This window comes from Anastrepha obliqua, chromosome 1 (assembly GCF_027943255.1).
Source record: "Anastrepha obliqua isolate idAnaObli1 chromosome 1, idAnaObli1_1.0, whole genome shotgun sequence".
In the NCBI taxonomy this organism is placed as follows: Eukaryota; Metazoa; Arthropoda; class Insecta; order Diptera; family Tephritidae; genus Anastrepha; species Anastrepha obliqua.
Genome location: NC_072892.1, coordinates 114,105,851 through 114,121,531, shown reverse-complemented (window position 1 = coordinate 114,121,531; position 15,681 = coordinate 114,105,851). Strand labels below are relative to the sequence as shown.

Sequence of the window (15,681 nt, the reverse complement as noted above, 5' to 3'; positions counted from 1 at the left end):
AATTATTATAAATTTTTAAAATTTGTCCTGACTTCATCCGTTTGCATAGATGTATTAATCGTCTCTATGTATATAAAAATAAATTTATAAAATGTTAAGCTAGGTTTAAATTGTTTTTAATGATTCCATCAGCATAGATAGCATAAAGATGCTATGCACGAATTTTTTCGCTGAATTGAATAGCGTAGAACAGCAAGAAAAATAAACAAAAATTACATAAATAGCTGTTAACGGTATGAAGACCAAAGTCAAAGTGTTTTTATCTCACTGCTTTGTTATAGAGTAAAGTAAAATATAAAGTGTTCAACCGATGTTTATGTTGCTAGAGGGACCTAGAGCTTTAGGTCGTATCTGAGCAGTACTTGTAGATGATTTTTATGAAAAACTTGTTCATGCAAAAAAAAATTCACGCAATACTAAATATTTTATTCAGCTCTCCCGAAGATCATCAAATGGATTCCTAAACTTAAATAAGGAGGGCTTACGACTCTCACTCGATATTACATCGGACTTCGTAGCTTCCGTTATCATATCAGCAAACTAGAATTAGTAGACACAAACATCTGTCGTTTTTGGGAACTGGAATGTCCAGCTAAATTAATTATCTACCATTTAAAAAGATTTGTATAATAAATGGCGCGTACACTTCTGTTAGGTGCTTTGCCGAGCTATTTTTTATGAGGAACTTTTTCATGGCAGAAATACACTCAGAGGCTTGGCATTGTCTGCCAAGGAGCGACCGCTTTTAGAAAAAACTCTTTCGTTGCGGAGATTCGCACCAACGTCTTCCGAATGGTAGTCACGCACAAACCCATTCGTCTACGGCATATATATATTGCGTCGATTGAAAATCTAACATGCAAAAGGCATCCAAAATTTGAAAATAATGATAAACAAGAAATAAAAGGAGTTTGTTAAAAATATAATAATAACGATGAAGAAGATCATTTCCAAATAGTTTGCTTTGAGATTAGCTGATGGTAAAACGGGCCTTTCACCTGCGCCGTCATATTGTAGAATGCCAACAACTCGGCAACCAACACCACTAACGCCGCCGGCCCAACCATTTGCCTTCCTCTTAGCTTCCGACACACATTGCAACGAGAAAAGCGCTTGCGAAGAAAGCAACGCGACAAATATGCTGACAAAGCGCCTCCCATCCGAGCAAATATGATTACCGATTGCATTTAATATGCTGATGTTGTTTTTGTTGTTGCTTTATTGCTGTTGTTTGACTGCTGATCATAATGCGTGCTGCGTTGACTGCATCTACTTTGCTGACGACGAATTGCACACGAAGATTATGCACAGCCAAAGCAATTAAATTTCAACAACGTCGCGCAGCTGGATGCCAGGAAACTCTCATTTAAGTCCAGTCAAACTGGCGGCTAGGCACGCAGCGCAGAATTGTTGTGCAAAAGTGAAGAGTTGTGCTGACAATCAGCCAGTGAATACATATGAAGGTAGATTACCGCGGTGGAATGTAAAGTCTCTACAACGGCAGACAGGCAGAGTATTCATTTCCCTACCTTTTGAGGCGTCCAAAGTCACTGCGATGGCAAGAAAAGTGGAATGCGAATTTCGAAATTGATCTACGTAGCGAATCCTAAGTAAATGGGATTTGAGCGGATTTGCAAATCTACAATAAAATGCCAGTAGAAGAGCTTAGAGAAATTTTGCGTTGCCGATCGTGCTCATAATGTTCGTACATATGTCTGTACACGACTATTTATGTAGAATAACAGCTAGCGCGAGCTTGACCATTCTTCGGCGAACTTCTGATTTCTTTCTTTTCTTCTAATTTAGCAGACGTTGTGTATTTTCTACCTTCACGCTATCTATGCAAACAAAGTTACTGCCGGTGATTCGTGTAATTGGGCGGTGGGACGCGTGTTCCGTTCATATTTCAGCTACGATGACGACGACAGCGAGGTGGTTGCAAGTGCAACGTTGTAACGTTGCAAGTCGCTGACGTCGTCGTGCCGACATCGTTTCTTCATTGTGGCAACATAACGCGCCACAAGTGGTTTGCATCAATCGGCAATTAAATTAGTTACGATTACGATCGTGTCATGTGCAGTGATGGCTACACGCCACGCCAAGCCATACCGCTCGCCACCTCCTCAGCTCCCACCTCCGTACTATGGTTTCTTTGCGAATTTCGCTATGCTAGCGCACAAGTTATTACTTATTATGTGTGCAACTGATGCAATCGCATTCTCTTCGGCTGCTACCGCCATCCCCTCTTCTCCTGATTGGTGAGTGATTTTTTGAAAGCGTAATAAATCAAGCACTTGTCTGCTATGCGCTTTGCTGTTGTTGCTGTCGCTGTTGATATTGTTTGTGTGACACTTTTGCTGTTGTCGTTGGCACATTTGACGTTTCATTAGTTCCTTGAGTTCGAGTTTTTTGGATGTGCATAAGTTGCTATCTATGGTTGACAGTTTGGGTCATTTGGTCAGGTTTGACCATTTGACGTGGTAAAATTTACGAATAACTATTTTCTATTGGTGGGATACGAACATTTTCTAAGCACGATGTCTCTACAGTGAAATTGAATGAATTGTGACATTGTAAGAAAAAGTATAAAATTTGTGTGAGCGCTAAAAGCTAAAAAATATACATACAAATGTATGTATATACACATATTTCTTTAAAGGAAAAATTCAACGATCCCATGATAGTTCTCTGGAGTTTAGCTTGGAGATAGTTTTTATGGAGGTATGAGCGCAAATAACGATTAGAAGCAGCCGCTCTGGCCGAGTGCGTTTGTATATGATTAGTCCCGGATGCGCTTCTTTTTCGAAGCCCAGTGCGGACATGAAACATCAAAGCATAAAAAACAATTTTTTTACCACAAATAACATCAAACATATGAACGCTTTAAATTTTGTAAAAGATTTATAAAAATTAGGCAAATTTTCATTAGAATTTCAAACCTTCAAAGCAAAATTTTTACAAAAATTTTGAGTATGCAGTTTTATAGCACATTGATTTTCAGCCTAAAAAAGTGCAAGTTTTAAGTGGCTCAAAAATCGCATTGGTTTTTAACAATTTCTTTTTTTTTGCTGGCGGTCTTGTTCATGTTCTCCATATAATGAATATACGACATTTTTTTTATGTGGAGTAAATGCACAACACCTTCAGACAGAAAAATTATCAAAAGGTGGAGAGGTTTTGAGGTACTTCAGGGTAGCAAGCCTTACTTAAAAATTTAATAGGCTGCAAACTGCATACCTAATTTTTTTTTAAGTGTAATTAAAAAGTTTGAAATTTTTCGGAAATTTTTTACAATTTTATATATTTGTAACAAAGTTTGAAACTCTCATTTATATGATATTCATTGTAGAATGAACTATGTTTTCATACAAAATCAATTAAAATAAAAAGAGAAGAAAAGGAGTCAAAATTGTATCGCGTTGCTAATCAGATGAACGTAATCGGTGGATATTGAACAAAGTATTGCAGCGTTTTCAGACTGATATTGATTCTTACCTTATTTTTTAAGGTTGTGTACACTTTTATATCACAGCCTTCATGCTTACTATGCAAAAGAAATATATTATAACATGCAAAAGAGAAAGTTGCCTGGCATGCGAGGCATTGACTCAGATACATAATATATCTGAAATTATTATTTTTTCGATGTTGTATTCAGAAATTTCGTAGAAATTTCCATTTCATATTAAATGAGCCCCAATAGAACAAGTTACGGGTATTTCTTAGACATATAGAGCTTTCGATATAGATATTTGACAATAGTCATAGATATTAGATTTAGTTCCTTAACGCTATTTTCACAATTTTAGTGAAATTTTCAAAGCTTATAGGCTATGAAATTGTAGAGACTCATTATGAGACTCAGTTGTTATTTGATGGATTTGGTTAAAAAAAATTATGTATGGTCAAAAAATGTATCATATTTTGAATGGAATCGGTAACTCAGTGAATTTTCCAGAGGTGACGCAATGAAAATTCACCTCAGTATATTTACCTACCACATTTGACTCATTTAATGTTACACTCATTTGTATCACAAACTATTTTTTTATATATGTTATACATACTTATATATACGCCTTGACTCCTATTTCGAAGACTCGTGCTAGGTTTGCAATTTAGATCGCAAATTAAAGGGAACTTGAAAACATTGTAGAGGACTCATCGATATGCATGTGCGCTTACAAAACCGTATGGTATACTTTTGCTCATGACGGTCCTTTGACCACTACATGCAATAATCTGAGTATATTTTCCACTTGTTATCCTGAGCCGTGGGTATTACTAATACAAGGTTGCCCGCATTCGACGGGCCCATCTGGCAACCCTGTATCTTTTGACAGAGACGTCAGAACGCTTAATGACATACCGCGTTGGAAGCGTCAGTCCAAGCAGATCCAAGCAGACCATGGAACAGTACACGCCACGCGCGCGCCCAAATTATTAAAATTTACATTCAACAAAAGAAGTCAATTGTGAAAACTCAACGTGCGTATAAAAAATTAAATAATGTGAAAAGTGCGCCTTCTAAGAACACCATTAAACGTTTGTACGAAAGGTTTTCGACTGGTGATGCTCTTTCTAATCCAAAGAGGCCAAATCAAAACCGACCAAGGCGATCGGATGAGAATGTTGCTCTTGCACGGGCCAGTGTTGAGACGTCGCCAAGGACATCCCAAAATTGCCGTTCTCAGGACCACTTTACAACGAATTATCCGCATTGATTTGCATTTATTCCCGTATAAGATTCAATTGATTTAAAAAAAAAAACACATGGGTCCGTCGAATATGGGCAACCCAGTAGGTGGATGGTGACCTAATATAGGCCCTAAGGCGGGTCGATTTGAAAATCGCTCATTGCTCTGTGAAAATTGTATTCTAGGGTTCAAAATAAGAAACTTTGCCGAAGGAACCATACCTCTAAAACGAATTCTGACGTCCCCCAATTTGGGTCGAACGAAAAATCCCACTTTGACCTATTTAGAGTGCTCCAATCGAGTCCAAATGTATGACCGACCCCCACTAACTTTGGATGGCCGATCCACCCATGCCAGTGGCACACCCCCTGGAACTCCCCTGGGGGGTTCCCCATACAATCATTTCAAAATATCACCATTTTTGGCCTTTACATGAGAAAAGAAACTAAAAAGTTCGACCCAAATAGGGGGACATCACAATTCGTTTTAGAGGTATGGTTCCTTCGGCAACGTTTCTTATTTTGATCCCTAGAATATGATTTCCATAGAGCAATGGGCGATTTTTTTGCCTCCCCACAAATCGACCCGGCCTAATAACTAGGCACCCAAAGTTTTGATATACTTGAAATTTACATAAAATCAATATTTTCATTAAAATAAAATATAAACAAATTACAGGAGACTAACTGCATGACTTATTTTTGCTTTTCTGGTTAGAAGTATTTTGTCTGTGTGTGGCGAAGAATTGCACTTATTTACCATGCAAGTCGCTATGCCGAATTGAGAAAGTTATATGGACAGCAATACGACATGCCTGAAAGATGAGCCACGGGACATCAACTGAGTTTGCTTTAGATGAAAGCCTGAGCTATAAGTCTGTTACAATGGGACCTTGTAAAACTTACAGTAGGGCCACAATCAAAGTATTGCCACAAATAGAAAAAACAGTCATGAAAGCAAATTTTATGAGTATTATTTTGTTGTGGAAAAAGATGTTTTTATTTGTTGCGAAATTTATTATAAAATTGAAATTATGAAAATAGTCGATGTTTAAGGTAAAAATTCGTGATATTTTTGGTGAAAACTAGTGTTAGAATGAGTCGACCGTCAAAGTTGGTGAAAGAATTTTAAGTAACTGGTTCTGTCGAGGATAGAAAAAGTACTGATAGTCCAAAAATTGCACGTTCTGTTGAGAATATGGCTGCTGTAGCGGAATTAGGCGTTCATGAATCGACAGTTTGGCGGATTTTATGTGTACACTCAGGTACTATTCCTCATGGCGGGCATTCAAATGATGTAATTTTTCATATATAATTGTTAAAAATCATACATATTTTGAATAAAAATAGTGGAACCTGAAAAAATTAAAAGTTTAGATTTTAACGTTTTCTTTAATTTGAAAACATCGTCTAGACGCGTGTTTTGAAATACTCGTCTTACACAATACGGCAAAATAAACTTTTTTTCTGGGTATTTTTAAAAATTGAGTCATAAGCAAAAAAGTAAACTCCCCGGTTTTCGAAGCCATCCCTCGATTTCGACACCGCCTAAACACAATAAAGGTCATATTATCTATTAAGGTAAAGTTTTTTTTTATGAAAGATTTTTTCTGTTTTATTGTATATTAATAAAACATCCGAAAGTGGAAAAAAATTATTTTTTTCTTTTTAAAAGTTTTTTTTTCCAAGGTTTTATATATTGTACAAGGTATTTATCTATACATTTCAAATAAAAGAGCGTTTAGTCAGCTTTACAACTACATACTTTTTTAAAAAATTGGGTGAAAAGTTTTTAAAATATAAGGTTTATAATTTTTCGAAGGTCTGATCTTTTTACCCTAAAAGCCCCTGTTCGAAAAAAGTGATTTGCTATTTGAAAAGATGAAATAAGTGGATCTCGACCATATTTTTTTCTTGTTTAGTTATTTACATAGATTAATTTAAAACAGTTTTTTACCAAAGACCCTATTTCGAAATTCGAGAAATTGCCTTTTTACTTATGCCTCAATCTTAAAAAAAAAATGGTTTGGACCAATACCAAGCCGAATGCTGTATAGTGGCATATATGGGAAAACAAAATGTTTCGAATCATTTGTCGGCAGCGCTCATGACTGATGGTAACGTTCTGGAAGAGCGTTGGATTTAGTTTTGAAAAGATATTTATTTAAAATAATGCTTCCGGCAAACAAATAGCATTAAAAAGTTTACTTTATAAGAGCAGCGGTAACTGATTACAATCATGCTTATAGCTGTTCTGAAGAAAACCCGATCATTTGTTTCCAATATTGTTTTACTGAAGTCTGTGAATAAGTTTCTAGCATTTGCATATAAACGCTGCGCGGCTTCAAGTTTTTGCTTGACAATTCACCGATCGGAAATGTCAGAAATATTTGTTTTTTGTCAATACGTATAACAGACATCCCTCTCTGGCGTTGTATAGATCTAAAGAAAGAACACCCATTTATCATGTTGTTTAAAAAAATCAACACCTCGCCGAAATGCCTAATTGTATCAGCCGTTGATTTGTCAACATTTGTCATGACTACACAAAAATTTGATTACCTTTGCAACAGATCATATATCAAGTCATAAATCATTGATGATATTGATGCTCTAGCAGCTACACACAATCCGCTGCCATCGAGTGCATTTTTAGTCAAAATGCTAACAAACACGACACATATATACATACATATGTATGTATGTATGTTGCTATGCGCAAACATTTTGTTATACATTTTGTTCAACCGAAAAAGGAATAAAAAATTCATATCATTTTTGTTGTTCGTACCAAATCATTGTTGTTTGAGAAGTTTTATAACTTCTCTTAAATTTCCGCTTTTTCCCTCCTCCTAACTCTAATCGAATTTAGTCGAAATAAAGGCTGTAAAGTTTAATATCTTTGTGTGGGCTGAATGGGCTTGTTATCACATTTTTGTAACGCCATCATCAACTTGCATTTACACACACATACACATTTATACTTATTTATGTACGAGTATGCATACACAGAGATGATTATGTATTTTTGTTTTTGTATGCAACTACACATGTTCCTCATCAGACAATTTAGTACCTCATTTGATGTGCCAGAAAAGAAGCGTAGAAAAAAATCTCTTTATATAGGCGTTAAAAGAAAAACGCTTGCAACTCGCTCGAAATATGCTTAGAGTAAATGATTTAACGAGTGAATGGGTCATGAAATGCAAATTTACAAAGTTGTAAATGTAAATTAAACGAAGATTAGAATCTCATTCGGCTTGTTAAACTATTGCATTTTGGTAGTCAAACGATTTCGAATTGATGTAGAAATAATGGTGTGGTAGGGGGTTTATTTGAAAGTTTATACCTTTTCAGGGTATCAAATTTTGTTAAACATTTTTAATTAAAACGCGATTGGTTGGTGCGTGAGTGTGCAGGCCGCCCTGAATTATAGCTATGAGCTGGTGAAATTCAAATTATTGGAAAAATGTAAAAGCAATACGAAGTTTCGGGCGCAGGCATATGATCTACTTTTCCATCTCACCACTGCTGCTCTTTCTGCCCTCTACGCGTGATGACTAAGTGCACCTTGTTTTCCATCAATTGCATTATTTGTCCATCGAAGAATCCATTTACCATCGCACGCATTTAAATCGCAATTAATTCGAGACATAAAATGTTCACATAAAATACCCAAACAAAGGTTTAAAGGAAGGTTTAATTTAATTAAATGGGTGTTGTTGTGAAATTAAACGAATAAACACGATATTCCGATTGTGTGCCAACCACATTCGGAGTTAAATGCTAAATGTTAATGATACAATTTGCAAGCCAAAGGCGTGCCGCCCGAAAAGACTCAGTCACTCCCATAATACAAACAAAAATTCGACAAAAGTACGAAAAAGTAACATTAAATGTAAATAAATAAATGAGACTGAGACTGAACTGCAAATGTTCAGTGGCGGTTGGAAATCAGTTGTTTCTCTTAATCTTCAGCGCACTCGTACGGAATGCAAGGCATGCGAAAATCACATAAATAAATTGATTTAACTAAATGCATACACGCATCACACCTTGTTATAGTTTTCAGAGTGGCAATTAAATAAATAAACTGAAATGGCATTGAGCGCTTTGTATGACTGAATTTTAACGAAATGGTTCATGTAAATTGTTTTGCATTATTTTTAAAGATATTGAAAAGTGTTAAAAAACTCACTTGCATTTTTTTCTTTTTTCTGCATATAATGCACTGTTTATGTAGTTACATAGCAGAGCGTTGTAAGGAGTCTGCTTAGTTTCCGGATAGTGATTAGCAGGCAACCCAAAATATATTCCAGCAAGTTTTTGTGAAACATGCAATACAAAATTGATGAAATGTGTACACTTTTTATAAAACAAAAAGAAAAAAAATTATTTACATTTATTCAGAGCATATTAAGCATAACTGTATATACCGTAGAAACTCGATTTTTGCACGTGTGAAAACCGAGCTTGGTGTAAGTTTCTCGGAAGTACTGAGGTTCTTTCCATAAAAATTAAAATAGGTTTTTCGCGCAGAGCAATCAAAGTTTATTTGTTTTTATTATATATTAATTAAATACACTTTAAAGCGATATGTTTCACTTGAAATTAAAGAGATTTACGATTTTGGTTTTTTTTGCACACACTCGCTTGTTCAGTACCAAAAAGTTTCAGAGCGTCTGCAGCGTCATAACATCTCTTAAGCAAGCATTGTTTTGCTCTGCCCAATCCAAGCACATATTGAATGCTGATATCGCTTCTCCAATGTTACTTTATTGGTATTTAGCATCACGTCGTTAGGTCCTTCACCGACTGTTCCGTCGTCTTCACTACAGTATTCTTAATTTAAATCTGTGCGTAATAGTGGCCGCCGCAGCCGAATGGGTTGGTGCATGACTACCATTCGGTATTCACAGAGAGAACGTTGGTTCGAATCTCGGTGAAACACCAAAATTAAGAAAAACATTTTTCTAATAGCGGTCGCCCCTCAGTAGGCAATGGCAAACCTCCGAGTGTATTTCTGCCATGAAAAATCTCCTCATAAAAATATCTGCGTTCGGAGTCGGCTTGAAACTGTAGGCCCCTCCATGTGTGAAACAACATCAAGACGCACACCACAAATAGGAGGAGGAGCTCGACCAAACATCCAAAAAGGGTGTACGCACCAATTACATATATACATACATATATAAGAGTTTCCCATTCACTAGCGAAAAAGCATCCCCATTCTAGCCAGGTCGGTATTTCCCAATGATTTATTGATAGTTTCTCCAAAAGGAATAATGTGACTTAATAGGTTGTTTTGTAGTTCAATCTAGTAAGCCTTATAACGTTTTGATCCATCGGCTGTATTAGAGTCGTATTGTTTGGAGGAAAGCACATTACCGATATTTGGTCGGCATAGCTGTTTAACGCGCCTTCTTTAGGATGACATGAACATAATCAATAAGGAATAGCGATTTTTCCGGAAGCGGAGGAAAACTTTCATCCTTCAAATAAAGCTGAGGCCATCCAAGCACTTTTATTTCCTTTCTCAGTAAAATTTTTGAATTAACGCGGATTCGCCGATTTCCCAATAACCATTATTTTTCACTTTATGATTTCTAATAGCATTTGAAACGTTATTTCCTCCTTACTGATCTTATGCCCTTGAGCGAAAGTTTCTTTTGACCGCACAACTGTGTTATATTCCGAACCTATTTATAAAGCTTGAAACCCAACCATTACTAGCATGGAAGCCTCAAGACTTTTCCTGAATTTTGGCATGTTATAACTTGACTTTCTCGTTTAGCATATCACTTGTAATTGGTAAGGTTTTAGCCAATTGATCCGCCAACCAATTGAGCAACGCCTTTTCCATTTTTAGAAACTCAGAAATCTTAAAAATTTTCCTTTTACCTAGAGCAGATTCAGATCGTGTAACAAACTTCTAAATGGACTGCTCATTTTTTTTAATACCAGTTATTGTTGTTAGCTAACGCATTGATGGGAATCCCCGCAATTTATTTTTCCAAAATGTCAGGTTTGTTTTCATTGTAAGCAGCTTTGCCATTATGAGACCACACAATGCAAAAGTTAACGCAAAACTGTTATTTCGTCAGCAAATGAATTAAACGGTACTTCCTCTAAATTCATTCAGCTGGTTCAATTAAAAAAATGTCATTACCAGAATGACATCGACGGTACGACGGTACCCCAAATATTATTTTCAAACATATATCGGAAAACGGCCAAAAAAGGAAGACAAAACAAAAATTATCGAAACTAAGTATCGAAGTAAAAATGTATGATGGTATTCAATCATTTCACCTACCTAGTCCCTAGATTCATTCATTCGAACTTCTCAACAAAACTTTTTGAAAATATTACAGATTCCTGATGTAAATGCATAACTGCATTTCTAAAATAAGCATAAAGTATATATAACATACACATCCATAGTCATAAGCTGTGTTGTGGTAAAAAGCTGACGGCCACTCATCATAAATAGTTGAAGTGCTTATAAGTATACGAGTATTCAATTTATTTTAATGACAGAAACTTGCACGAATATTTTGTAAGTTGATATTCTCATACAATAAATATTCATGGCTTTTTTAAAGAGACATTTTTTTTGTTTTTGTTTGCAAAAATAATTTCAGTGTTGAGTTTTCTAAACGGCCAAAGCAAAGTCAGACGTGACCGGAAGCATCGACAAGCAATACATTGAAAAACAAACATTTTCGAAAACTTTACGAAAAAAAAACAATCTTCCAACGCAGACTAACATAGCGAAGCTCGCAATGGACTTTAGCGCTAGACAACTCAGACTGCAGCTTTTCAACTCTACAGACACCTGCACATAGTATTTAGGTACAAATAGGTACCTGAAAATTCCTTTTGCCACTGCAGACCAATAGTTGCAACAAAAACCAAGTGAATTCATATTATAATTCCGCGCAGGATCCAACAAGTACTTGTAAAGAACTGACCAGCAGAGCAACGCATCGAGATCAATGGATTCGTCCGGAAACAACAGCAGCAACAACAAATTCCAATATATTGTATGTTTAAGTAAGAACAATAGCAACAAAAACAGCAGACTAAAAAAACCAACAAGACTACGTGTTGGCGCAAAAACTATTGAATCGATCGCGCACGATCGCAAATGCGACAAAGTCGCTCACCAACGCCAACAACACGACAGGAACAATGGACTTACAATCATTCAAACATATGTATGTATATACCTATATGTATGGCCACATTCATACATATTTGGTGCATGCATATGGTTGCAATAAGTTTAGCTACGAGTATGTTTGTAAGTATGTGTGTATGCAGGCATAGAAACGTAAGCGGACGTGTAAAGCCGTTTTTGATACGTGTTGCCGCTTTTTTCCTCGTTTTTCATACTTTCGCTGCAGTGGGATCATGAATATTAAAAAGTTTAAATATGAGTAACGAGTATTTTAAAAAATAACACGCAAAAACAGGTAGGGTATGCACGTTAAAGGGAGCTGAAAGAACAATGCAACAAGTGAAGCGCCATGCACGTGCAAGTGTTCCCTCGCAGACTGAAAGTGCTGGGATTCAAATAGCGCAGACAAGTTGTGTACGAGTAGAAGGGGATGCTTGCAGCTTTAGTTGAAAAAGCAACAGCCTAGATTACATTAAAAGCGTGATTTGTGAAAAACGAAGTGAGCAATTTATTGATTTTATTTTTCATTCAGATTAAAATGATTCTTATCCTAGGTGAGTAGTTTCCTTCAGCTTTGAGAAGGCGACCAAAGAGTTTGGTCTGGCGGTGATCGAAGACATAACACAGCATATATGTATGTACCTTCCTGCTATCAACAAAACAGTCAGTCCCTATTGGCATTGGCTGTAATGACTTTCGGACTGTAAAGGATAAGAACCAATATTACTGCTACACAGCTGCATACGAGTATAAAAAAGCCGGTCGCTGTAACCGAATGGATTGGTGTATGACTACCACTTGAAAGTGCACAGATTCGAAACTCCGGACACGAAACACCAATTGATAGAAAAAGTACTTTTATGACAGGCTATGGCAAACCTCCGAGTGTATTTCTGCCAAGAGAAGGCATAAAAATCCAACTGCGGTTCGGAGGCGGCGTTAAACTAGAGGTTCTTCGATTTGTGGAAAAACATCAAGGCACACACTACAAATAGGGGAAGACGCCTGGACAAACACCCCAAAAAAGGTGTAAATGCAAATTATGTATCATATAAGTACGTATATACATATATGTATATGTGACCAAACCAATTGACACCTATAGTGTCCTTGCAGACCCCATTTAGATCTCCCTACCCTATCTCTTAGCCTTTAGTACAGTAATGAATATTACCTGAGTGCTTTGAAAAAATCTGAGGCCATCCGCGATTTTATTCTATTTCAGTCATACATAATAGTCAATCCGCAAGAGAATTTAGCTCCAACTCATATCAATTTTTGTACAGCTTACAACTTAAAATTTTTGGTTAAGCTTGCCTTAGTTTACTTGAAATGTTACGTCTAAATCGAGTTCAAGTCACATTACTATCTTCTGACACCTATAACAAAAGTTTGCGAAACATTTTTTACGCAGTTTTTACGCTCTAGCCCCTACACAGTACATATTTTTGGGCCTCTTTTCAAAAATTAGTTGAAAGTTAATCAAAAAGATCAGTTAATTTTAACCAAAATGTAGAACAACATTGTAACAGATTCCAATTTGTTTTTTCACAGAGGCAAAATATGGGCGAAATCCTATTGAAAACATTTATTTTGCATCTAAAATGACTTCCACAAAAAAAAAAAAAAAATTTTTAACCCCTACATATCGCTTACCACTCAATATATCATCCTGCTCTTTTGCATGATATACTTTTTATATACAAGTAAACCAATTTTATCGTATGGCTCGGCGGTTTGGTGGAAAGCTCTAGAGAGAGAATGCAACATCAAATTACTTAGCAGAATACAAAGATCAGCCTGTGCAATAACAGTCGGTGCAATCAGATAATATCCTAGTGAGGCTCTTAACGCACTGACACACAACTTATTCCGGTAGATCCACATATCAAGAAGATGGCAACCATTAGTGCATTTAGGTTAAATGAAGCGGGTCGCTGGAAAGAAAAAACGTATACCCATGCCAGTCTATTACTGCGACAAACCCAGTATAGCTCGAAGAGGACTGATTATATCATTCTGACGGTAACATTCAATAGAAACTTTACCACTCTCATTCCATCTCAGGTGGAATGGAGTAAGAGATTCTCACTTAACAATTTCGATACCACAGTTTATACAGACGGCTCCAAAATAGGATTGGAGTTGAAGCAGGTATATGTTCTCATAGAGTTAAAATTGAAAAATCTGTACGTCTTTCTAATGCCTGCAGTGTCTTTCAGGCGGAAGTACTGGCCATTGAGGAGGCTTGTATTTAGGTTACTAATCACAGATTTCTCGCAGCTGCAATCCGGGCCATGGACTCTGCTGCAACAACCTCAAAGGTGGTGGAACAAAGTAGGAATAGCCTTTCCACCTTGAGTGAAAACCATAAAGTTACCTTAATCTGGACCATTGCAGGTAATGAAAAAGCAGATGAACCGGCAAGAGGGTATTTACACCATTAGGTGCAGTCAAGAGTACAATTTCCCTAAAATACCTCCGAATCGCGGATTGTAGATGGAGAGACTAGACGAAATGCAAAATCAGCAGAACGTTATGGCCCACCTAAAACCACAAACAAACGTCAACATTGATAAATGTGAAACGACGGGACGCCTGGGGACTAACGGCAGTCATAGCTTTATTTTGGTCTGTCAGAGAACTAGCTGCCAAAATGGGCATCCCTCACATACTGTCTCAGTTGTAAACAACCGGAGAAAAAAGTAACAATCTTCTATTTCCTCTGTGTTAAACCTGGGCAAATCGCTGCTCGAGAGTCTCGAACAACTTTCTGGCTTGGATGTCAACAACCTAATAAGGTTCCTGAACCGCACAGACTGGATATAGTCATGCTGTAAATAACCGTTAATCAAGTTGCTAACGAGGATGTGGCAACAAAATGGTACGCTAGTTGGATTCTGGACGAATCAACACTTAAACCAACCAACCAACCAACAATTGTAGTTACTTTTGTGAAATTACGTTTTTATATCAGGCGATACAGGTTGGGTAGTTTTAAGAAGGTAAGTATTTTGTGCATATTTCTTAAGTTCGAGTTGGAGAGAGATAGGAAGATTTGCATTTATTGAAAATTTGTGTTAGTATTTGTGCCAGCGAAGGGAAAGTTTCGAGAATATGTTCATGGGATGGCATTGAGTTAATTTAGCATATGGTACATATGGGGAAGTGTTCGGAAGTTAGTGTGCGCTAATCGTAATCTTAAAATTTTTATTTGATTCAACCTTGTAAGTGAAATTTGAGCGTTTTTTAAGTAATACCAGTTTGTATGTTGCTTTTGGTAAACTTTTTGCTACTAATTAGAAGCTTGTGATATCGAGTTTTTATGTTGTGCCTGATGTATTTTGTAAGAAGTGGTTGTATCCTTTATATTGACGTTATTAGTGGTAATGAGTGGAAGTCGGGATGCTACTTTGGCAACTTGGTCTGCTAGTTCATTGCAGACAACGCCGGAGTGTCCCGCTATCCAGATCAATTTAATTTTGGGATATGATTGATCAGAAGTCATTTGATATTATAGGGGTAAATGTAGTTAAAAATTCAAGAAATTTTAAGTGAATTTCGCGCATATCCTTGGTGCAAAGTTTATGTTGGTAGAATCGAAAGGGAGTGATATATATACTTTAAGTAAACACGGGACAATACTATCACGGTCATGTGTACCGTCAGCAACGTATTGGCAGAAAAAAATAGGCCTAGAAAATGCGTCTAGATACGAGTGCGCAATTTTTCAGCAGTCTCATGTTAACACTGGTTAAAAACTATTTACGAAACTGTATATAGAAAGGCTTATTGCACCTGC

General features: G+C 36.6%; 1 protein-coding gene across 1 annotated transcript in view; it reads right to left on the bottom strand.

Moving 5' to 3' along the window:
* LOC129235709 (protein serrate) overlaps positions 1-15,681 on the bottom strand; it is a 128,791-nt gene that overhangs the window by 52,527 nt on the left and 60,583 nt on the right. The window lies entirely within an intron of this gene.